Source organism: Neolamprologus brichardi, chromosome 22 (genome assembly GCF_056152115.1).
Source record: "Neolamprologus brichardi isolate AB-2024 chromosome 22, ASM5615211v1, whole genome shotgun sequence".
NCBI lineage: Eukaryota > Metazoa > Chordata > Actinopteri > Cichliformes > Cichlidae > Neolamprologus > Neolamprologus brichardi.
Genome location: NC_142124.1, coordinates 29,648,373 through 29,672,673, shown reverse-complemented (window position 1 = coordinate 29,672,673; position 24,301 = coordinate 29,648,373).

Sequence of the window (24,301 nt, the reverse complement as noted above, 5' to 3'; positions counted from 1 at the left end):
GTTTCCTACGATTACATGCATTTGAATGGGGAGCTCGCCCGAAACAAAGTATAGGTTTTCATTATGTGAATAACTTGAAAATCTTAGCTCAAACAGCTGCAAAACCTTTGTGCCCAGCAGGGGGATATAGAAGTCTATAAGATAAAGCCATATTTATGTGTGTCTGAGTCTTCTATCAAAAGTTACAGCTATTTATATGAAGTTGTACAAAAACGCTTTATTTCGTCAAGCCAGTGCGTTTCCTACGATTACATGCATTTGAATGGGGAGCTCGCCCGAAACAAAGTATAGGTTTTCATTATGTGAATAACTTGAAAATCTTAGCTCAAACAGCTGCAAAACCTTTGTGCCCAACACAGGGATATAGAAGTCTATAAGATAAAGCCATATTTATGTGTGTCTGAGTCTTCTATCAAAAGTTACAGCTATTTATATGAAGTTGTACAAAAACGCTTTATTTCGTCAAGCCAGTGCGTTTCTTACGATTACATGCATTTGAATGGGGAGCTCGCCCGAAACAAAGTATAGGTTTTCATTATGTGAATAACTTGAAAATCTTAGCTCAAACAGCTGCAAAACCTGTGTGCCCAGCACAGGGATATAGAAGTCTATAAGATAAAGCCATGAACATGTGTGTCTGAGTCTTCTATCAAAAGTTACAGCTATTTATATGAAGTTGTACAAAAACGCTTTATTTCGTCAAGCCAGTGCGTTTCCTACGATTACATGCATTTGAATGGGGAGCTCGCCCGAAACAAAGTATAGGTTTTCATTATGTGAATAACTTGAAAATCTTAGCTCAAACAGCTGCAAAACCTGTGTGCCCAGCACAGGGATATAGAAGTCTATAAGATAAAGCCATGAACATGTCTGTCTGAGTCTTCTATCAAAAGTTACAGCTATTTATATGAAGTTGTACAAAAACGCTTTATTTCGTCAAGCCAGTGCGTTTCCTACGATTACATGCATTTGAATGGGGAGCTCGCCCGAAACAAAGTATAGGTTTTCATTATGTGAATAACTTGAAAATCTTAGCTCAAACAGCTGCAAAACCTGTGTGCCCAGCAGAGGGATATAGAAGTCTATAAGATAAAGCCATGAACATGTGTGTCTGAGTCTTCTATCAAAAGTTACAGCTATTTATATGAAGTTGTACAAAAACGCTTTATTTCGTCAAGCCAGTGCGTTTCCTACGATTACATGCATTTGAATGGGGAGCTCGCCCGAAACAAAGTATAGGTTTTCATTATGTGAATAACTTGAAAATCTTAGCTCAAACAGCTGCAAAACCTTTGTGCCCAGCACGGGGATATAGAAGTCTATAAGATAAAGCCATATTTATGTGTGTCTGAGTCTTCTATCAAAAGTTACAGCTATTTATATGAAGTTGTACAAAAACGCTTTATTTCGTCAAGCCAGTGCGTTTCCTACGATTACATGCATTTGAATGGGGAGCTCGCCCGAAACAAAGTATAGGTTTTCATTATGTGAATAACTTGAAAATCTTAGCTCAAACAGCTGCAAAACCTTTGTGCCCAACACGGGGATATAGAAGCCTATAAGATAAAGCCATATTTATGTGTGTCTGAGTCTTCTATCAAAAGTTACAGCTATTTATATGAAGTTGTACAAAAACGCTTTATTTCGTCAAGCCAGTGCGTTTCCTACGATTACATGCATTTGAATGGGGAGCTCGCCCGAAACAAAGTATATGTTTTCATTATGTGAATAACTTGAAAATCTTAGCTCAAACAGCTGCAAAACCTTTGTGCCCAACACAGGGATATAGAAGTCTATAAGATAAAGCCATATTTATGTGTGTCAGAGTCTTCTATCAAAAGTTACAGCTATTTATATGAAGTTGTACAAAAACGCTTTATTTCGTCAAGCCAGTGCGTTTCCTACGATTACATGCATTTGAATGGGGAGCTCGCCCGAAACAAAGTATAGGTTTTCATTATGTGAATAACTTGAAAATCTTAGCTCAAACAGCTGCAAAACCTTTGTGCCCAACACGGGAATATAGAAGTCTATAAGATAAAGCCATGAACATGTCTGTCTGAGTCTTCTATCAAAAGTTACAGCTATTTATATGAAGTTGTACAAAAACGCTTTATTTCGTCAAGCCAGTGCGTTTCCTACGATTACATGCATTTGAATGGGGAACTCGCCCGAAACAAAGTATAGGTTTTCATTATGTGAATAACTTGAAAATCTTAGCTCAAACAGCTGCAAAACCTTTGTGCCCAGCACGGGGATATAGAAGTCTATAAGATAAAGCCATATTTATGTGTGTCTGAGTCTTCTATCAAAAGTTACAGCTATTTATATGAAGTTGTACAAAAAAGCTTTATTTCGTCAAGCCAGTGCGTTTCCTACGATTACATGCATTTGAATGGGGAGCTCGACCGAAACAAAGTATAGGTTTTCATTATGTGAATAACTTGAAAATCTTATCTCAAACAGCTGCAAAACCTGTGTGCCTTGCACGGGGATATAGAAGTCTATAAGATAAAGCCATATTTATGTGTGTCTGAGTCTTCTATCAAAAGTTACAGCTATTTATATGAAGTTGTACAAAAACGCTTTATTTCGTCAAGCCAGTGCGTTTCCTACGATTACATGCATTTGAATGGGGAGCTCGCCCGAAACAAAGTATAGGTTTTCATTATGTGAATAACTTGAAAATCTTAGCTCAAACAGCTGCAAAACCTTTGTGCCCAACACAGGGATATAGAAGTCTATAAGATAAAGCCATATTTATGTGTGTCAGAGTCTTCTATCAAAAGTTACAGCTATTTATATGAAGTTGTACAAAAACGCTTTATTTCGTCAAGCCAGTGCGTTTCCTACGATTACATGCATTTGAATGGGGAGCTCGCCCGAAACAAAGTATAGGTTTTCATTATGTGAATAACTTGAAAATCTTAGCTCAAACAGCTGCAAAACCTTTGTGCCCAACACGGGAATATAGAAGTCTATAAGATAAAGCCATGAACATGTGTGTCTGAGTCTTCTATCAAAAGTTACAGCTATTTATATGAAGTTGTACAAAAACGCTTTATTTCGTCAAGCCAGTGCGTTTCCTACGATTACATGCATTTGAATGGGGAACTCGCCCGAAACAAAGTATAGGTTTTCATTATGTGAATAACTTGAAAATCTTAGCTCAAACAGCTGCAAAACCTTTGTGCCCAGCACGGGGATATAGAAGTCTATAAGATAAAGCCATATTTATGTGTGTCTGAGTCTTCTATCAAAAGTTACAGCTATTTATATGAAGTTGTACAAAAAAGCTTTATTTCGTCAAGCCAGTGCGTTTCCTACGATTACATGCATTTGAATGGGGAGCTCGACCGAAACAAAGTATAGGTTTTCATTATGTGAATAACTTGAAAATCTTATCTCAAACAGCTGCAAAACCTGTGTGCCCAGCACGGGGATATAGAAGTCTATAAGATAAAGCCATATTTATGTGTGTCTGAGTCTTCTATCAAAAGTTACAGCTATTTATATGAAGTTGTACAAAAACGCTTTATTTCGTCAAGCCAGTGCGTTTCCTACGATTACATGCATTTGAATGGGGAGCTCGCCCGAAACAAAGTATAGGTTTTCATTATGTGAATAACTTGAAATTCTTAGCTCAAACAGCTTCAAAACCTTTGTGCCCAGCACAGGGATATAGAAGTCTATAAGATAAAGCCATATTTATGTGTGTCTGAGTCTTCTATCAAAAGTTACAGCTATTTATATGAAGTTGTACAAAAACGCTTTATTTCGTCAAGCCAGTGCGTTTCCTACGATTACATGCATTTGAATGGGGAGCTCGCCCGAAACAAAGTATAGGTTTTCATTATGTGAATAACTTGAAAATCTTAGCTCAAACAGCTGCAAAACCTTTGTGCCCAGCACGGGGATATAGAAGTCTATAAGATAAAGCCATATTTATGTGTGTCTGAGTCTTCTATCAAAAGTTACAGCTATTTATATGAAGTTGTACAAAAACGCTTTATTTCGTCAAGCCAGTGCGTTTCCTACGATTACATGCATTTGAATGGGGAGCTCGCCCGAAACAAAGTATAGGTTTTCATTATGTGAATAACTTGAAAATCTTAGCTCAAACAGCTGCAAAACCTTTGTGCCCAACACGGGGATATAGAAGCCTATAAGATAAAGCCATATTTATGTGTGTCTGAGTCTTCTATCAAAAGTTACAGCTATTTATATGAAGTTGTACAAAAACGCTTTATTTCGTCAAGCCAGTGCGTTTCCTACGATTACATGCATTTGAATGGGGAGCTCGCCCGAAACAAAGTATATGTTTTCATTATGTGAATAACTTGAAAATCTTAGCTCAAACAGCTGCAAAACCTTTGTGCCCAACACGGGGATATAGAAGTCTATAAGATAAAGCCATGAACATGTGTGTCTGAGTCTTCTATCAAAAGTTACAGCTATTTATATGAAGTTGTACAAAAACGCTTTATTTCGTCAAGCCAGTGCGTTTCCTACGATTACATGCATTTGAATGGGGAGCTCGCCCGAAACAAAGTATAGGTTTTCATTATGTGAATAACTTGGAAATCTTAGCGCAAACAGCTGCAAAACCTTTGTGCCCAGCACGGGGATATAGAAGTCTATAAGATAAAGCCATATTTATGTGTTTCTGAGTCTTCTATCAAAAGTTACAGCTATTTATATGAAGTTGTACAAAAACGCTTTATTTCGTCAAGCCAGTGCGTTTCCTACGATTACATGCATTTGAATGGGGAGCTCGCCCGAAACAAAGTATAGGTTTTCATTATGTGAATAACTTGAAAATCTTAGCTCAAACAGCTGCAAAACCTTTGTGCCCAGCACGGGGATATAGAAGTCTATAAGATAAAGCCATATTTATGTGTGTCTGAGTCTTCTATCAAAAGTTACAGCTATTTATATGAAGTTGTACAAAAACGCTTTATTTCGTCAAGCCAGTGCGTTTCCTACGATTACATGCATTTGAATGGGGAGCTCGCCCGAAACAAAGTATAGGTTTTCATTATGTGAATAACTTGAAAATCTTAGCTCAAACAGCTGCAAAACCTTTGTGCCCAACACGGGAATATAGAAGTCTATAAGATAAAGCCATGAACATGTGTGTCTGAGTCTTCTATCAAAAGTTACAGCTATTTATATGAAGTTGTACAAAAACGCTTTATTTCGTCAAGCCAGTGCGTTTCCTACGATTACATGCATTTGAATGGGGAACTCGCCCGAAACAAAGTATAGGTTTTCATTATGTGAATAACTTGAAAATCTTAGCTCAAACAGCTGCAAAACCTTTGTGCCCAGCACGGGGATATAGAAGTCTATAAGATAAAGCCATATTTATGTGTGTCTGAGTCTTCTATCAAAAGTTACAGCTATTTATATGAAGTTGTACAAAAAAGCTTTATTTCGTCAAGCCAGTGCGTTTCCTACGATTACATGCATTTGAATGGGGAGCTCGACCGAAACAAAGTATAGGTTTTCATTATGTGAATAACTTGAAAATCTTATCTCAAACAGCTGCAAAACCTGTGTGCCCAGCACGGGGATATAGAAGTCTATAAGATAAAGCCATATTTATGTGTGTCTGAGTCTTCTATCAAAAGTTACAGCTATTTATATGAAGTTGTACAAAAACGCTTTATTTCGTCAAGCCAGTGCGTTTCCTACGATTACATGCATTTGAATGGGGAGCTCGCCCGAAACAAAGTATAGGTTTTCATTATGTGAATAACTTGAAATTCTTAGCTCAAACAGCTTCAAAACCTTTGTGCCCAGCACAGGGATATAGAAGTCTATAAGATAAAGCCATATTTATGTGTGTCTGAGTCTTCTATCAAAAGTTACAGCTATTTATATGAAGTTGTACAAAAACGCTTTATTTCGTCAAGCCAGTGCGTTTCCTACGATTACATGCATTTGAATGGGGAGCTCGCCCGAAACAAAGTATAGGTTTTCATTATGTGAATAACTTGAAAATCTTAGCTCAAACAGCTGCAAAACCTTTGTGCCCAGCACGGGGATATAGAAGTCTATAAGATAAAGCCATATTTATGTGTGTCTGAGTCTTCTATCAAAAGTTACAGCTATTTATATGAAGTTGTACAAAAACGCTTTATTTCGTCAAGCCAGTGCGTTTCCTACGATTACATGCATTTGAATGGGGAGCTCGCCCGAAACAAAGTATAGGTTTTCATTATGTGAATAACTTGAAAATCTTAGCTCAAACAGCTGCAAAACCTTTGTGCCCAACACGGGGATATAGAAGCCTATAAGATAAAGCCATATTTATGTGTGTCTGAGTCTTCTATCAAAAGTTACAGCTATTTATATGAAGTTGTACAAAAACGCTTTATTTCGTCAAGCCAGTGCGTTTCCTACGATTACATGCATTTGAATGGGGAGCTCGCCCGAAACAAAGTATATGTTTTCATTATGTGAATAACTTGAAAATCTTAGCTCAAACAGCTGCAAAACCTTTGTGCCCAACACGGGGATATAGAAGTCTATAAGATAAAGCCATGAACATGTGTGTCTGAGTCTTCTATCAAAAGTTACAGCTATTTATATGAAGTTGTACAAAAACGCTTTATTTCGTCAAGCCAGTGCGTTTCCTACGATTACATGCATTTGAATGGGGAGCTCGCCCGAAACAAAGTATAGGTTTTCATTATGTGAATAACTTGGAAATCTTAGCGCAAACAGCTGCAAAACCTTTGTGCCCAGCACGGGGATATAGAAGTCTATAAGATAAAGCCATATTTATGTGTTTCTGAGTCTTCTATCAAAAGTTACAGCTATTTATATGAAGTTGTACAAAAACGCTTTATTTCGTCAAGCCAGTGCGTTTCCTACGATTACATGCATTTGAATGGGGAGCTCGCCCGAAACAAAGTATAGGTTTTCATTATGTGAATAACTTGAAAATCTTAGCTCAAACAGCTGCAAAACCTTTGTGCCCAGCACGGGGATATAGAAGTCTATAAGATAAAGCCATATTTATGTGTGTCTGAGTCTTCTATCAAAAGTTACAGCTATTTATATGAAGTTGTACAAAAACGCTTTATTTCGTCAAGCCAGTGCGTTTCCTACGATTACATGCATTTGAATGGGGAGCTCGCCCGAAACAAAGTATAGGTTTTCATTATGTGAATAACTTGAAAATCTTAGCTCAAACAGCTGCAAAACCTGTGTGTCCAGCACAGGGATATAGAAGTCTATAAGATAAAGCCATGAACATGTGTGTCTGAGTCTTCTATCAAAAGTTACAGCTATTTATATGAAGTTGTACAAAAACGCTTTATTTCGTCAAGCCAGTGCGTTTCCTACGATTACATGCATTTGAATGGGGAGCTCGCCCGAAACAAAGTATAGGTTTTCATTATGTGAATAACTTGGAAATCTTAGCTCAAACAGCTGCAAAACCTTTGTGCCCAGCACGGGGATATAGAAGTCTATAAGATAAAGCCATATTTATGTGTGTCTGAGTCTTCTATCAAAAGTTACAGCTATTTATATGAAGTTGTACAAAAAAGCTTTATTTCGTCAAGCCAGTGCGTTTCCTACGATTACATGCATTTGAATGGGGAGCTCGACCGAAACAAAGTATAGGTTTTCATTATGTGAATAACTTGAAAATCTTAGCTCAAACAGCTGCAAAACCTTTGTGCCCAACACAGGGATATAGAAGTCTATAAGATAAAGCCATATTTGTGTGTCAGAGTCTTCTATCAAAAGTTAAAGCTATTTATATGAAGTTGTACAAAAACGCTTTATTTCGTCAAGCCAGTGCGTTTCCTACGATTACATGCATTTGAATGGGGAGCTCGCCCGAAACAAAGTATAGGTTTTCATTATGTGAATAACTTGAAAATCTTAGCTCAAACAGCTGCAAAACCTGTGTGCCCAGCACAGGGATATAGAAGTCTATAAGATAAAGCCATGAACATGTGTGTCTGAGTCTTCTATCAAAAGTTACAGCTATTTATATGAAGTTGTACAAAAACGCTTTATTTCGTCAAGCCAGTGCGTTTCCTACGATTACATGCATTTGAATGGGGAGCTCGCCCGAAACAAAGTATAGGTTTTCATTATGTGAATAACTTGGAAATCTTAGCTCAAACAGCTGCAAAACCTGTGTGCCCAGCACGGGGATATAGAAGTCTATAAGATAAAGCCATATTTATGTGTGTCTGAGTCTTCTATCAAAAGTTACAGCTATTTATATGAAGTTGTACAAAAACGCTTTATTTCGTCAAGCCAGTGCGTTTCCTACGATTACATGCATTTGAATGGGGAGCTCGCCCGAAATAAAGTATAGGTTTTCATTATGTGAATAACTTGAAAATCTTAGCTCAAACAGCTGCAAAACCTTTGTGCCCAACACGGGGATATAGAAGTCTATAAGATAAAGCCATGAACATGTGTGTCTGAGTCTTCTATCAAAAGTTACAGCTATTTATATGAAGTTGTACAAAAACGCTTTATTTCGTCAAGCCAGTGCGTTTCCTACGATTACATGCATTTGAATGGGGAGCTCGCCCGAAACAAAGTATAGGTTTTCATTATGTGAATAACTTGGAAATCTTAGCTCAAACAGCTGCAAAACCTTTGTGCCCAGCACGGGGATATAGAAGTCTATAAGATAAAGCCATATTTATGTGTTTCTGAGTCTTCTATCAAAAGTTACAGCTATTTATATGAAGTTGTACAAAAACGCTTTATTTCGTCAAGCCAGTGCGTTTCCTACGATTACATGCATTTGAATGGGGAGCTCGCCCGAAACAAAGTATAGGTTTTCATTATGTGAATAACTTGAAAATCTTAGCTCAAACAGCTGCAAAACCTTTGTGCCCAGCACGGGGATATAGAAGTCTATAAGATAAAGCCATATTTATGTGTGTCTGAGTCTTCTATCAAAAGTTACAGCTATTTATATGAAGTTGTACAAAAACGCTTTATTTCGTCAAGCCAGTGCGTTTCCTACGATTACATGCATTTGAATGGGGAGCTCGCCCGAAACAAAGTATAGGTTTTCATTATGTGAATAACTTGAAAATCTTAGCTCAAACAGCTGCAAAACCTGTGTGTCCAGCACAGGGATATAGAAGTCTATAAGATAAAGCCATGAACATGTGTGTCTGAGTCTTCTATCAAAAGTTACAGCTATTTATATGAAGTTGTACAAAAACGCTTTATTTCGTCAAGCCAGTGCGTTTCCTACGATTACATGCATTTGAATGGGGAGCTCGCCCGAAACAAAGTATAGGTTTTCATTATGTGAATAACTTGGAAATCTTAGCTCAAACAGCTGCAAAACCTTTGTGCCCAGCACGGGGATATAGAAGTCTATAAGATAAAGCCATATTTATGTGTGTCTGAGTCTTCTATCAAAAGTTACAGCTATTTATATGAAGTTGTACAAAAAAGCTTTATTTCGTCAAGCCAGTGCGTTTCCTACGATTACATGCATTTGAATGGGGAGCTCGACCGAAACAAAGTATAGGTTTTCATTATGTGAATAACTTGAAAATCTTAGCTCAAACAGCTGCAAAACCTGTGTGCCCAGCACGGGGATATAGAAGTCTATAAGATAAAGCCATATTTATGTGTGTCTGAGTCTTCTATCAAAAGTTACAGCTATTTATATGAAGTTGTACAAAAACGCTTTATTTCGTCAAGCCAGTGCGTTTCCTACGATTACATGCATTTGAATGGGGAGCTCGCCCGAAACAAAGTATAGGTTTTCATTATGTGAATAACTTGAAAATCTTAGCTCAAACAGCTGCAAAACCTTTGTGCCCAACACAGGGATATAGAAGTCTATAAGATAAAGCCATATTTGTGTGTCAGAGTCTTCTATCAAAAGTTAAAGCTATTTATATGAAGTTGTACAAAAACGCTTTATTTCGTCAAGCCAGTGCGTTTCCTACGATTACATGCATTTGAATGGGGAGCTCGCCCGAAACAAAGTATAGGTTTTCATTATGTGAATAACTTGAAAATCTTAGCTCAAACAGCTGCAAAACCTGTGTGCCCAGCACAGGGATATAGAAGTCTATAAGATAAAGCCATGAACATGTGTGTCTGAGTCTTCTATCAAAAGTTACAGCTATTTATATGAAGTTGTACAAAAACGCTTTATTTCGTCAAGCCAGTGCGTTTCCTACGATTACATGCATTTGAATGGGGAGCTCGCCCGAAACAAAGTATAGGTTTTCATTATGTGAATAACTTGGAAATCTTAGCTCAAACAGCTGCAAAACCTGTGTGCCCAGCACGGGGATATAGAAGTCTATAAGATAAAGCCATATTTATGTGTGTCTGAGTCTTCTATCAAAAGTTACAGCTATTTATATGAAGTTGTACAAAAACGCTTTATTTCGTCAAGCCAGTGCGTTTCCTACGATTACATGCATTTGAATGGGGAGCTCGCCCGAAATAAAGTATAGGTTTTCATTATGTGAATAACTTGAAAATCTTAGCTCAAACAGCTGCAAAACCTTTGTGCCCAACACAGGGATATAGAAGTCTATAAGATAAAGCCATATTTATGTGTGTCTGAGTCTTCTATCAAAAGTTACAGCTATTTATATGAAGTTGTACAAAAACGCTTTATTTCGTCAAGCCAGTGCGTTTCCTACGATTACATGCATTTGAATGGGGAGCTCGACCGAAACAAAGTATAGGTTTTCATTATGTGAATAACTTGAAAATCTTAGCTCAAACAGCTGCAAAACCTGTGTGCCCAGCACGGGGATATAGAAGTCTATAAGATAAAGCCATATTTATGTGTGTCTGAGTCTTCTATCAAAAGTTACAGCTATTTATATGAAGTTGTACAAAAACGCTTTATTTCGTCAAGCCAGTGCGTTTCCTACGATTACATGCATTTGAATGGGGAGCTCGCCCGAAACAAAGTATAGGTTTTCATTATGTGAATAACTTGAAAATCTTAGCTCAAACAGCTGCAAAACCTGTGTGCCCAGCACAGGGATATAGAAGTCTATAAGATAAAGCCATGAACATGTGTGTCTGAGTCTTCTATCAAAAGTTACAGCTATTTATATGAAGTTGTACAAAAACGCTTTATTTCGTCAAGCCAGTGCGTTTCCTACGATTACATGCATTTGAATGGGGAGCTCGCCCGAAACAAAGTATAGGTTTTCATTATGTGAATAACTTTGAAATCTTAGCTCAAACAGCTGAAAAACCTTTGTGCCCAGCACGGGGATATAGAAGTCTATAAGATAAAGCCATATTTATGTGTGTCTGAGTCTTCTATCAAAAGTTACAGCTATTTATATGAAGTTGTACAAAAACGCTTTATTTCGTCAAGCCAGTGCGTTTCCTACGATTACATGCATTTGAATGGGGAGCTCGACCGAAACAAAGTATAGGTTTTCATTATGTGAATAACTTAAAAATCTTAGCTCAAACAGCTGCAAAACCTGTGTGCCCAGCACTGGGATATAGAAGTCTATAAGATAAAGCCATATTTATGTGTGTCTGAGTCTTCTATCAAAAGTTACAGCTATTTATATGAAGTTGTACAAAAACGCTTTATTTCGTCAAGCCAGTGCGTTTCCTACGATTACATGCATTTGAATGGGGAGCTCGCCCGAAACAAAGTATAGGTTTTCATTATGTGAATAACTTGGAAATCTTAGCTCAAACAGCTGCAAAACCTTTGTGCCCAACACGGGGATATAGAAGTCTATAAGATAAAGCCATATTTATGTGTGTCTGAGTCTTCTATCAAAAGTTACAGCTATTTATATGAAGTTGTACAAAAAAGCTTTATTTCGTCAAGCCAGTGCGTTTCCTACGATTACATGCATTTGAATGGGGAGCTCGACCGAAACAAAGTATAGGTTTTCATTATGTGAATAACTTGAAAATCTTAGCTCAAACAGCTGCAAAACCTGTGTGCCCAGCACGGGGATATAGAAGTCTATAAGATAAAGCCATATTTATGTGTGTCAGAGTCTTCTATCAAAAGTTACAGCTATTTATATGAAGTTGTACAAAAACGCTTTATTTCGTCAAGCCAGTGCGTTTCCTACGATTACATGCATTTGAATGGGGAGCTCGCCCGAAACAAAGTATAGGTTTTCATTATGTGAATAACTTGAAAATCTTAGCTCAAACAGCTGCAAAACCTGTGTGCCCAGCACGGGGATATAGAAGTCTATAAGATAAAGCCATATTTATGTGTGTCTGAGTCTTCTATCAAAAGTTACAGCTATTTATATGAAGTTGTACAAAAACGCTTTATTTCGTCAAGCCAGTGCGTTTCCTACGATTACATGCATTTGAATGGGGAGCTCGCCCGAAACAAAGTATAGGTTTTCATTATGTGAATAACTTGAAAATCTTAGCTCAAACAGCTGCAAAACCTTTGTGCCCAACACAGGGATATAGAAGTCTATAAGATAAAGCCATATTTATGTGTGTCAGAGTCTTCTATCAAAAGTTACAGCTATTTATATGAAGTTGTACAAAAACGCTTTATTTCGTCAAGCCAGTGCGTTTCCTACGATTACATGCATTTGAATGGGGAGCTCGCCCGAAACAAAGTATAGGTTTTCATTATGTGAATAACTTGAAAATCTTAGCTCAAACAGCTGCAAAACCTGTGTGCCCAGCACGGGGATATAGAAGTCTATAAGATAAAGCCATATTTATGTGTGTCTGAGTCTTCTATCAAAAGTTACAGCTATTTATATGAAGTTGTACAAAAACGCTTTATTTCGTCAAGCCAGTGCGTTTCCTACGATTACATGCATTTGAATGGGGAGCTCGCCCGAAACAAAGTATAGGTTTTCATTATGTGAATAACTTGAAAATCTTAGCTCAAACAGCTGCAAAACCTGTGTGCCCAGCACAGGGATATAGAAGTCTATAAGATAAAGCCATGAACATGTGTGTCTGAGTCTTCTATCAAAAGTTACAGCTATTTATATGAAGTTGTACAAAAACGCTTTATTTCGTCAAGCCAGTGCGTTTCCTACGATTACATGCATTTGAATGGGGAGCTCGCCCGAAACAAAGTATAGGTTTTCATTATGTGAATAACTTGAAAATCTTAGCTCAAACAGCTGCAAAACCTTTGTGCCCAGCACGGGGATATAGAAGTCTATAAGATAAAGCCATATTTATGTGTGTCTGAGTCTTCTATCAAAAGTTACAGCTATTTATATGAAGTTGTACAAAAAAGCTTTATTTCGTCAAGCCAGTGCGTTTCCTACGATTACATGCATTTGAATGGGGAGCTCGACCGAAACAAAGTATAGGTTTTCATTATGTGAATAACTTGAAAATCTTAGCTCAAACAGCTGCAAAACCTGTGTGCCCAGCACGGGGATATAGAAGTCTATAAGATAAAGCCATATTTATGTGTGTCTGAGTCTTCTATCAAAAGTTACAGCTATTTATATGAAGTTGTACAAAAACGCTTTATTTCGTCAAGCCAGTGCGTTTCCTACGATTACATGCATTTGAATGGGGAGCTCGCCCGAAACAAAGTATAGGTTTTCATTATGTGAATAACTTGAAAATCTTAGCTCAAACAGCTGCAAAACCTTTGTGCCCAACACAGGGATATAGAAGTCTATAAGATAAAGCCATATTTATGTGTGTCAGAGTCTTCTATCAAAAGTTACAGCTATTTATATGAAGTTGTACAAAAACGCTTTATTTCGTCAAGCCAGTGCGTTTCCTACGATTACATGCATTTGAATGGGGAGCTCGACCGAAACAAAGTATAGGTTTTCATTATGTGAATAACTTGAAAATCTTAGCTCAAACAGCTGCAAAACCTGTGTGTCCAGCACAGGGATATAGAAGTCTATAAGATAAAGCCATGAACATGTGTGTCTGAGTCTTCTATCAAATGTTACAGCTATTTATATGAAGTTGTACAAAAACGCTTTATTTCGTCAAGCCAGTGCGTTTCCTACGATTACATGCATTTGAATGGGGAGCTCGCCCGAAACAAAGTATAGGTTTTCATTATGTGAATAACTTGGAAATCTTAGCTCAAACAGCTGCAAAACCTTTGTGCCCAGCACGGGGATATAGAAGTCTATAAGATAAAGCCATATTTATGTGTGTCTGAGTCTTCTATCAAAAGTTACAGCTATTTATATGAAGTTGTACAAAAAAGCTTTATTTCGTCAAGCCAGTGCGTTTCCTACGATTACATGCATTTGAATGGGGAGCTCGACCGAAACAAAGTATAGGTTTTCATTATGTGAATAACTTGAAAATCTTAGCTCAAACAGCTGCAAAACCTGTGTGCCCAGCACGGGGATATAGAAGTCTATAAGATAAAGCCATATTTATGTGTGTCTGAGTCTTCTATCAAAAGTTACAGCTATTTATATGAAGTTGTACAAAAACGCTTTATTTCGTCAAGCCAGTGCGTTTCCTACGATTACATGCATTTGAATGGGGAGCTCGCCCGAAACAAAGTATAGGTTTTCATTATGTGAATAACTTGAAAATCTTAGCTCAAACAGCGGCAAAACCTTTGTGCCCAACACAGGGATATAGAAGTCTATAAGATAAAGCCATATTTGTGTGTCAGAGTCTTCTATCAAAAGTTAAAGCTATTTATATGAAGTTGTACAAAAACGCTTTATTTCGTCAAGCCAGTGCGTTTCCTACGATTACATGCATTTGAATGGGGAGCTCGCCCGAAACAAAGTATAGGTTTTCATTATGTGAATAACTTGAAAATCTTAGCTCAAACAGCTGCAAAACCTGTGTGCCCAGCACAGGGATATAGAAGTCTATAAGATAAAGCCATGAACATGTGTGTCTGAGTCTTCTATCAAAAGTTACAGCTATTTATATGAAGTTGTACAAAAACGCTTTATTTCGTCAAGCCAGTGCGTTTCCTACGATTACATGCATTTGAATGGGGAGCTCGCCCGAAACAAAGTATAGGTTTTCATTATGTGAATAACTTGGAAATCTTAGCTCAAACAGCTGCAAAACCTGTGTGCCCAGCACGGGGATATAGAAGTCTATAAGATAAAGCCATATTTATGTGTGTCTGAGTCTTCTATCAAAAGTTACAGCTATTTATATGAAGTTGTACAAAAACGCTTTATTTCGTCAAGCCAGTGCGTTTCCTACGATTACATGCATTTGAATGGGGAGCTCGCCCGAAACAAAGTATAGGTTTTCATTATGTGAATAACTTGAAAATCTTAGCTCAAACAGCTGCAAAACCTTTGTGCCCAACACAGGGATATAGAAGTCTATAAGATAAAGCCATATTTATGTGTGTCTGAGTCTTCTATCAAAAGTTACAGCTATTTATATGAAGTTGTACAAAAACGCTTTATTTCGTCAAGCCAGTGCGTTTCCTACGATTACATGCATTTGAATGGGGAGCTCGACCGAAACAAAGTATAGGTTTTCATTATGTGAATAACTTGAAAATCTTAGCTCAAACAGCTGCAAAACCTGTGTGCCCAGCACGGGGATATAGAAGTCTATAAGATAAAGCCATATTTATGTGTGTCTGAGTCTTCTATCAAAAGTTACAGCTATTTATATGAAGTTGTACAAAAACGCTTTATTTCGTCAAGCCAGTGCGTTTCCTACGATTACATGCATTTGAATGGGGAGCTCGCCCGAAACAAAGTATAGGTTTTCATTATGTGAATAACTTGAAAATCTTAGCTCAAACAGCTGCAAAACCTGTGTGCCCAGCACAGGGATATAGAAGTCTATAAGATAAAGCCATGAACATGTGTGTCTGAGTCTTCTATCAAAAGTTACAGCTATTTATATGAAGTTGTACAAAAACGCTTTATTTCGTCAAGCCAGTGCGTTTCCTACGATTACATGCATTTGAATGGGGAGCTCGCCCGAAACAAAGTATAGGTTTTCATTATGTGAATAACTTGAAAATCTTAGCTCAAACAGCTGCAAAACCTTTGTGCCCAACACAGGGATATAGAAGTCTATAAGATAAAGCCATATTTATGTGTGTCAGAGTCTTCTATCAAAAGTTACAGCTATTTATATGAAGTTGTACAAAAACGCTTTATTTCGTCAAGCCAGTGCGTTTCCTACGATTACATGCATTTGAATGGGGAGCTCGCCCGAAACAAAGTATAGGTTTTCATTATGTGAATAACTTGAAAATCTTAGCTCAAACAGCTGCAAAAACTGTGTGCCCAGCACGGGGATATAGAAGTCTATAAGATAAAGCCATATTTATGTGTGTCTGAGTCTTCTATCAAAAGTTACAGCTATTTATATGAAGTTGTACAAAAACGCTTTATTTCGTCAAGCCAGTGCGTTTCCTACGATTACATGCATTTGAATGGGGAGCTCGCCCGAAACAAAGTATAGGTTTTCATTATGTGAATAACTTGAAAATCTTAGCTCAAACAGCTGCAAAACCTGTGTGCCCAGCACAGGGATATAGAAGTCTATAAGATAAAGCCATGAACATGTGTGTCTGAGTCTTCTATCAAAAGTTACAGCTATTTATATGAAGTTGTACAAAAACGCTTTATTTCGTCAAGCCAGTGCGTTTCCTACGATTACATGCATTTGAATGGGGAGCTCGACCGAAACAAAGTATAGGTTTTCATTATGTGAATAACTTGAAAATCTTAGCTCAAACAGCTGCAAAACCTGTGTGCCCAGCACGGGGATATAGAAGTCTATAAGATAAAGCCATATTTATGTGTGTCTGAGTCTTCTATCAAAAGTTACAGCTATTTATATGAAGTTGTACAAAAACGCTTTATTTCGTCAAGCCAGTGCGTTTCCTACGATTACATGCATTTGAATGGGGAGCTCGCCCGAAACAAAGTATAGGTTTTCATTATGTGAATAACTTGAAAATCTTAGCTCAAACAGCTGCAAAACCTTTGTGCCCAACACAGGGATATAGAAGTCTATAAGATAAAGCCATATTTATGTGTGTCTGAGTCTTCTATCAAAAGTTACAGCTGTTTATATGAAGTTGTACAAAAAAGCTTTATTTCGTCAAGCCAGTGCGTTTCCTACGATTACATGCATTTGAATGGGGAGCTCGCCCGAAACAAAGTATAGGTTTTCATTATGTGAATAACTTGAAAATCTTAGCTCAAACAGCTGCAAAACCTGTGTGCCCAGCACGGGGATATAGAAGTCTATAAGATAAAGCCATATTTATGTGTGTCTGAGTCTTCTATCAAAAGTTACAGCTATTTATATGAAGTTGTACAAAAACGCTTTATTTCGTCAAGCCAGTGCGTTTCCTACGATTACATGCATTTGAATGGGGAGCTCGCCCGAAACAAAGTATAGGTTTTCATTATGTGAATAACTTGAAAATCTTAGCTCAAACAGCTGCAAAACCTTTGTGCCCAACACAGGGATATAGAAGTCTATAAGATAAAGCCATATTTATGTGTGTCAGAGTTTTCTATCAAAAGTTACAGCTATTTATATGAAGTTGTACAAAAACGCTTTATTTCGTCAAGCCAGTGCGTTTCCTACGATTACATGCATTTGAATGGGGAGCTCGCCCGAAACAAAGTATAGGTTTTCATTATGTGAATAACTTGAAAATCTTAGCTCAAACAGCTGCAAAAACTGTGTGCCCAGCACGGGGATATAGAAGTCTATAAGATAAAGACATATTTATGTGTGTCTGAGTCTTCTATCAAAAGTTACAGCTATTTATATGAAGTTGTACAAAAAAGCTTTATTTCGTCAAGCCAGTGCGTTTCCTACGATTACATGCATTTGAATGGGGAGCTCGCCCGAAACAAAGTATAGGTTTTCATTATGTGAATAACTTGAAAATCTTAGCTCAAACAGCTGCAAAACCTTTGTGCCCAGCACGGGGATATAGAAGTCTATAAGATAAAGCCATATTTATGTGTGTCTGAGTCTTCTATCAAAAGTTACAGCTATTTATATGAAGTTGTACAAAAAAGCTTTATTTCGTCAAGCCAGTGCGTTTCCTACGATTACATGCATTTGAATGGGGAGCTCGCCCGAAACAAAGTATAGGTTTTCATTATGTGAATAACTTGGAAATCTTAGCTCAAACAGCTGCAAAACCTTTGTGCCCAGCACGGGGATATAGAAGTCTATAAGATAAAGCCATATTTATGTGTGTCTGAGTCTTCTATCAAAAGTTACAGCTATTTATATGAAGTTGTACAAAAAAGCTTTATTTCGTCAAGCCAGTGCGTTTCCTACGATTACATGCATTTGAATGGGGAGCTCGCCCGAAACAAAGTATAGGTTTTCATTATGTGAATAACTTGAAAATCTTAGCTCAAACAGCTGCAAAACCTGTGTGCCCAGCACGGGGATATAGAAGTCTATAAGATAAAGCCATATTTATGTGTGTCTGAGTCTTCTATCAAAAGTTACAGCTATTTATATGAAGTTGTACAAAAACGCTTTATTTCGTCAAGCCAGTGCGTTTCCTACGATTACATGCATTTGAATGGGGAGCTCGCCCGAAACAAAGTATAGGTTTTCATTATGTGAATAACTTGAAAATCTTAGCTCAAACAGCTGCAAAACCTTTGTGCCCAGCACGGGGATATAGAAGTCTATAAGATAAAGCCATATTTATGTGTGTCTGAGTCTTCTATCAAAAGTTACAGCTATTTATATGAAGTTGTACAAAAAAGCTTTATTTCGTCAAGCCAGTGCGTTTCCTACGATTACATGCATTTGAATGGGGAGCTCGACCGAAACAAAGTATAGGTTTTCATTATGTGAATAACTTGGAAATCTTAGCTCAAACAGCTGCAAAACCTGTGTGCCCAGCACGGGGATATAGAAGTCTATAAGATAAAGCCATATTTATGTGTGTCTGAGTCTTCTATCAAAAGTTACAGCTATTTATATGAAGTTGTACAAAAACGCTTTATTTCGTCAAGCCAGTGCGTTTCCTACGATTACATGCATTTGAATGGGGAGCTCGCCCGAAACAAAGTATAGGTTTTCATTATGTGAATAACTTGAAAATCTTAGCTCAAACAGCTGCAAAACCTTTGTGCCCAGCACGGGGATATAGAAGTCTATAAGATAAAGCCATATTTATGTGTTTCTGAGTCTTCTATCAAAAGTTACAGCTATTTATATGAAGTTGTACAAAAAAGCTTTATTTCGTCAAGCCAGTGCGTTTCCTACGATTACATGCATTTGAATGGGGAGCTCGCCCGAAACAAAGTATAGGTTTTCATTATGTGAATAACTTGGAAATCTTAGCTCAAACAGCTGCAAAACCTTTGTGCCCAGCACGGGGATATAGAAGTCTATAAGATAAAGCCATATTTATGTGTGTCTGAGTCTTCTATCAAAAGTTACAGCTATTTATATGAAGTTGTACAAAAAAGCTTTATTTCGTCAAGCCAGTGCGTTTCCTACGATTACATGCATTTGAATGGGGAGCTCGACCGAAACAAAGTATAGGTTTTCATTATGTGAATAACTTGAAAATCTTAGCTCAAACAGCTGCAAAACCTGTGTGCCCAGCACGGGGATATAGAAGTCTATAAGATAAAGCCATATTTATGTGTGTCTGAGTCTTCTATCAAAAGTTACAGCTATTTATATGAAGTTGTACAAAAAAGCTTTATTTCGTCAAGCCAGTGCGTTTCCTACGATTACATGCATTTGAATGGGGAGCTCGACCGAAACAAAGTATAGGTTTTCATTATGTGAATAACTTGGAAATCTTAGCTCAAACAGCTGCAAAACCTGTGTGCCCAGCACGGGGATATAGAAGTCTATAAGATAAAGCCATATTTATGTGTGTCTGAGTCTTCTATCAAAAGTTACAGCTATTTATATGAAGTTGTACAAAAACGCTTTATTTCGTCAAGCCAGTGCGTTTCCTACGATTACATGCATTTGAATGGGGAGCTCGCCCGAAACAAAGTATAGGTTTTCATTATGTGAATAACTTGAAAATCTTAGCTCAAACAGCTGCAAAACCTTTGTGCCCAGCACGGGGATATAGAAGTCTATAAGATAAAGCCATATTTATGTGTGTCTGAGTCTTCTATCAAAAGTTACAGCTATTTATATGAAGTTGTACAAAAAAGCTTTATTTCGTCAAGCCAGTGCGTTTCCTACGATTACATGCATTTGAATGGGGAGCTCGCCCGAAACAAAGTATAGGTTTTCATTATGTGAATAACTTGGAAATCTTAGCTCAAACAGCTGCAAAACCTTTGTGCCCAGCACGGGGATATAGAAGTCTATAAGTTAAAGCCATATTTATGTGTGTCTTAGTCTTCTATCAAAAGTTACAGCTATTTATATGAAGTTGTACAAAAAAGCTTTATTTCGTCAAGCCAGTGCGTTTCCTACGATTACATGCATTTGAATGGGGAGCTCGACCGAAACAAAGTATAGGTTTTCATTATGTGAATAACTTGAAAATCTTAGCTCAAACAGCTGCAAAACCTGTGTGCCCAGCACGGGGATATAGAAGTCTATAAGATAAAGCCATATTTATGTGTGTCTGAGTCTTCTATCAAAAGTTACAGCTATTTATATGAAGTTGTACAAAAACGCTTTATTTCGTCAAGCCAGTGCGTTTCCTACGATTACATGCATTTGAATGGGGAGCTCGCCCGAAACAAAGTATAGGTTTTCATTATGTGAATAACTTGAAAATCTTAGCTCAAACAGCTGCAAAACCTTTGTGCCCAGCACGGGGATATAGAAGTCTATAAGATAAAGCCATATTTATGTGTGTCTGAGTCTTCTATCAAAAGTTACAGCTATTTATATGAAGTTGTACAAAAAAGCTTTATTTCGTCAAAGCCAGTGCGTTTCCTACGATTACATGCATTTGAATGGGGAGCTCGACCGAAACAAAGTATAGGATTTCATTATGTGAATAACTTGGAAATCTTAGCTCAAACAGCTGCAAAACCTGTGTGCCCAGCACGGGGATATAGAAGTCTATAAGATAAAGCCATATTTATGTGTGTCTGAGTCTTCTATCAAAAGTTACAGCTATTTATATGAAGTTGTACAAAAACGCTTTATTTCGTCAAGCCAGTGCGTTTCCTACGATTACATGCATTTGAATGGGGAGCTCGCCCGAAACAAAGTATAGGTTTTCATTATGTGAATAACTTGAAAATCTTAGCTCAAACAGCTGCAAAACCTGTGTGCCCAACACAGGGATATAGAAGTCTATAAGATAAAGCCATATTTATGTGTGTCAGAGTCTTCTATCAAAAGTTACAGCTATTTATATGACGTTGTACAAAAACGCTTTATTTCGTCAAGCCAGTGCGTTTCCTACGATTACATGCATTTGAATGGGGAGCTCGCCCGAAACAAAGTATAGGTTTTCATTATGTGAATAACTTGAAAATCTTAGCTCAAACAGCTGCAAAACCTGTGTGCCCAGCACAGGGATATAGAAGTCTATAAGATAAAGCCATGAACATGTGTGTCTGAGTCTTCTATCAAAAGTTACAGCTATTTATATGAAGTTGTACAAAAACGCTTTATTTCGTCAAGCCAGTGCGTTTCCTACGATTACATGCATTTGAATGGGGAGCTCGCCCGAAACAAAGTATAGGTTTTCATTATGTGAATAACTTGGAAATCTTAGCTCAAACAGCTGCAAAACCTTTGTGCCCAGCACGGGGATATAGAAGTCTATAAGATAAAGCCATATTTATGTGTGTCTGAGTCTTCTATCAAAAGTTACAGCTATTTATATGAAGTTGTACAAAAACGCTTTATTTCGTCAAGCCAGTGCGTTTCCTACGATTACATGCATTTGAATGGGGAGCTCGCCCGAAACAAAGTATAGGTTTTCATTATGTGAATAACTTGAAAATCTTAGCTCAAACAGCTGCAAAACCTGTGTGCCCAGCACAGGGATATAGAAGTCTATAAGATAAAGCCATGAACATGTGTGTCTGAGTCTTCTATCAAAAGTTACAGCTATTTATATGAAGTTGTACAAAAAAGCTTTATTTCGTCAAGCCAGTGCGTTTCCTACGATTACATGCATTTGAATGGGGAGCTCGCCCGAAACAAAGTATAGGTTTTCATTATGTGAATAACTTGAAAATCTTGGCTCAAACAGCTGCAAAACCTGTGTGCCCAGCACGGGGATATAGAAGTCTATAAGATAAAGCCATATTTATGTGTGTCTGAGTCTTTTATCAAAAGTTACAGCTATTTATATGAAGTTGTACAAAAACGCTTTATTTCGTCAAGCCAGTGCGTTTCCTACGATTACATGCATTTGAAAGGGGAGCTCGCCCGAAACAAAGTATAGGTTTTCATTATGTGAATAACTTGAAAATCTTAGCTCAAACAGCTGCAAAACCTTTGTGCCCAACACATGGATATAGAAGTCTATAAGATAAAGCCATATTTATGTGTGTCAGAGTCTTCTATCAAAAGTTACAGCTATTTATATGAAGTTGTACAAAAACGCTTTATTTCGTCAAGCCAGTGCGTTTCCTACGATTACATGCATTTGAAAGGGGAGCTCGCCCGAAACAAAGTATAGGTTTTCATTATGTGAATAACTTGAAAATCTTAGCTCAAACAGCTGCAAAACCTGTGTGCCCAGCACAGGGATATAGAAGTCTATAAGATAACGCCTTAAATATGTGTGTCTGAGTCTTCTATCAAAAGTTACAGCTATTTATATGAAGTTGTACAAAAACGCTTTATTTCGTCAAGCCAGTGCGTTTCCTACGATTACATGCATTTGAATGGGGAGCTCGCCCGAAACAAAGTATAGGTTTTCATTATGTGAATAACTTGAAAATCTTAGCTCAAACAGCTGCAAAACCTTTGTGCCCAGCACGGGGATATAGAAGTCTATAAGAAAAAGCCATATTTATGTGTGTCTGAGTCTTCTATCAAAAGTTACAGCTATTTATATGAAGTTGTACAAAAAAGCTTTATTTCGTCAAGCCAGTGCGTTTCCTACGATTACATGCATTTGAATGGGGAGCTCGCCCGAAACAAAGTATAGGTTTTCATTATGTGAATAACTTGGAAATCTTAGCTCAAACAGCTGCAAAACCTTTGTGCCCAGCACGGGGATATAGAAGTCTATAAGTTAAAGCCATATTTATGTGTGTCTTAGTCTTCTATCAAAAGTTACAGCTATTTATATGAAGTTGTACAAAAAAGCTTTATTTCGTCAAGCCAGTGCGTTTCCTACGATTACATGCATTTGAATGGGGAGCTCGACCGAAACAAAGTATAGGTTTTCATTATGTGAATAACTTGAAAATCTTAGCTCAAACAGCTGCAAAACCTGTGTGCCCAGCACGGGGATATAGAAGTCTATAAGATAAAGCCATATTTATGTGTGTCTGAGTCTTCTATCAAAAGTTACAGCTATTTATATGAAGTTGTACAAAAACGCTTTATTTCGTCAAGCCAGTGCGTTTCCTACGATTACATGCATTTGAATGGGGAGCTCGCCCGAAACAAAGTATAGGTTTTCATTATGTGAATAACTTGAAAATCTTAGCTCAAACAGCTGCAAAACCTTTGTGCCCAGCACGGGGATATAGAAGTCTATAAGATAAAGCCATATTTATGTGTGTCTGAGTCTTCTATCAAAAGTTACAGCTATTTATATGAAGTTGTACAAAAAAGCTTTATTTCGTCAAAGCCAGTGCGTTTCCTACGATTACATGCATTTGAATGGGGAGCTCGACCGAAACAAAGTATAGGATTTCATTATGTGAATAACTTGGAAATCTTAGCTCAAACAGCTGCAAAACCTGTGTGCCCAGCACGGGGATATAGAAGTCTATAAGATAAAGCCATATTTATGTGTGTCTGAGTCTTCTATCAAAAGTTACAGCTATTTATATGAAGTTGTACAAAAACGCTTTATTTCGTCAAGCCAGTGCGTTTCCTACGATTACATGCATTTGAATGGGGAGCTCGCCCGAAACAAAGTATAGGTTTTCATTATGTGAATAACTTGAAAATCTTAGCTCAAACAGCTGCAAAACCTGTGTGCCCAACACAGGGATATAGAAGTCTATAAGATAAAGCCATATTTATGTGTGTCAGAGTCTTCTATCAAAAGTTACAGCTATTTATATGACGTTGTACAAAAACGCTTTATTTCGTCAAGCCAGTGCGTTTCCTACGATTACATGCATTTGAATGGGGAGCTCGCCCGAAACAAAGTATAGGTTTTCATTATGTGAATAACTTGAAAATCTTAGCTCAAACAGCTGCAAAACCTGTGTGCCCAGCACAGGGATATAGA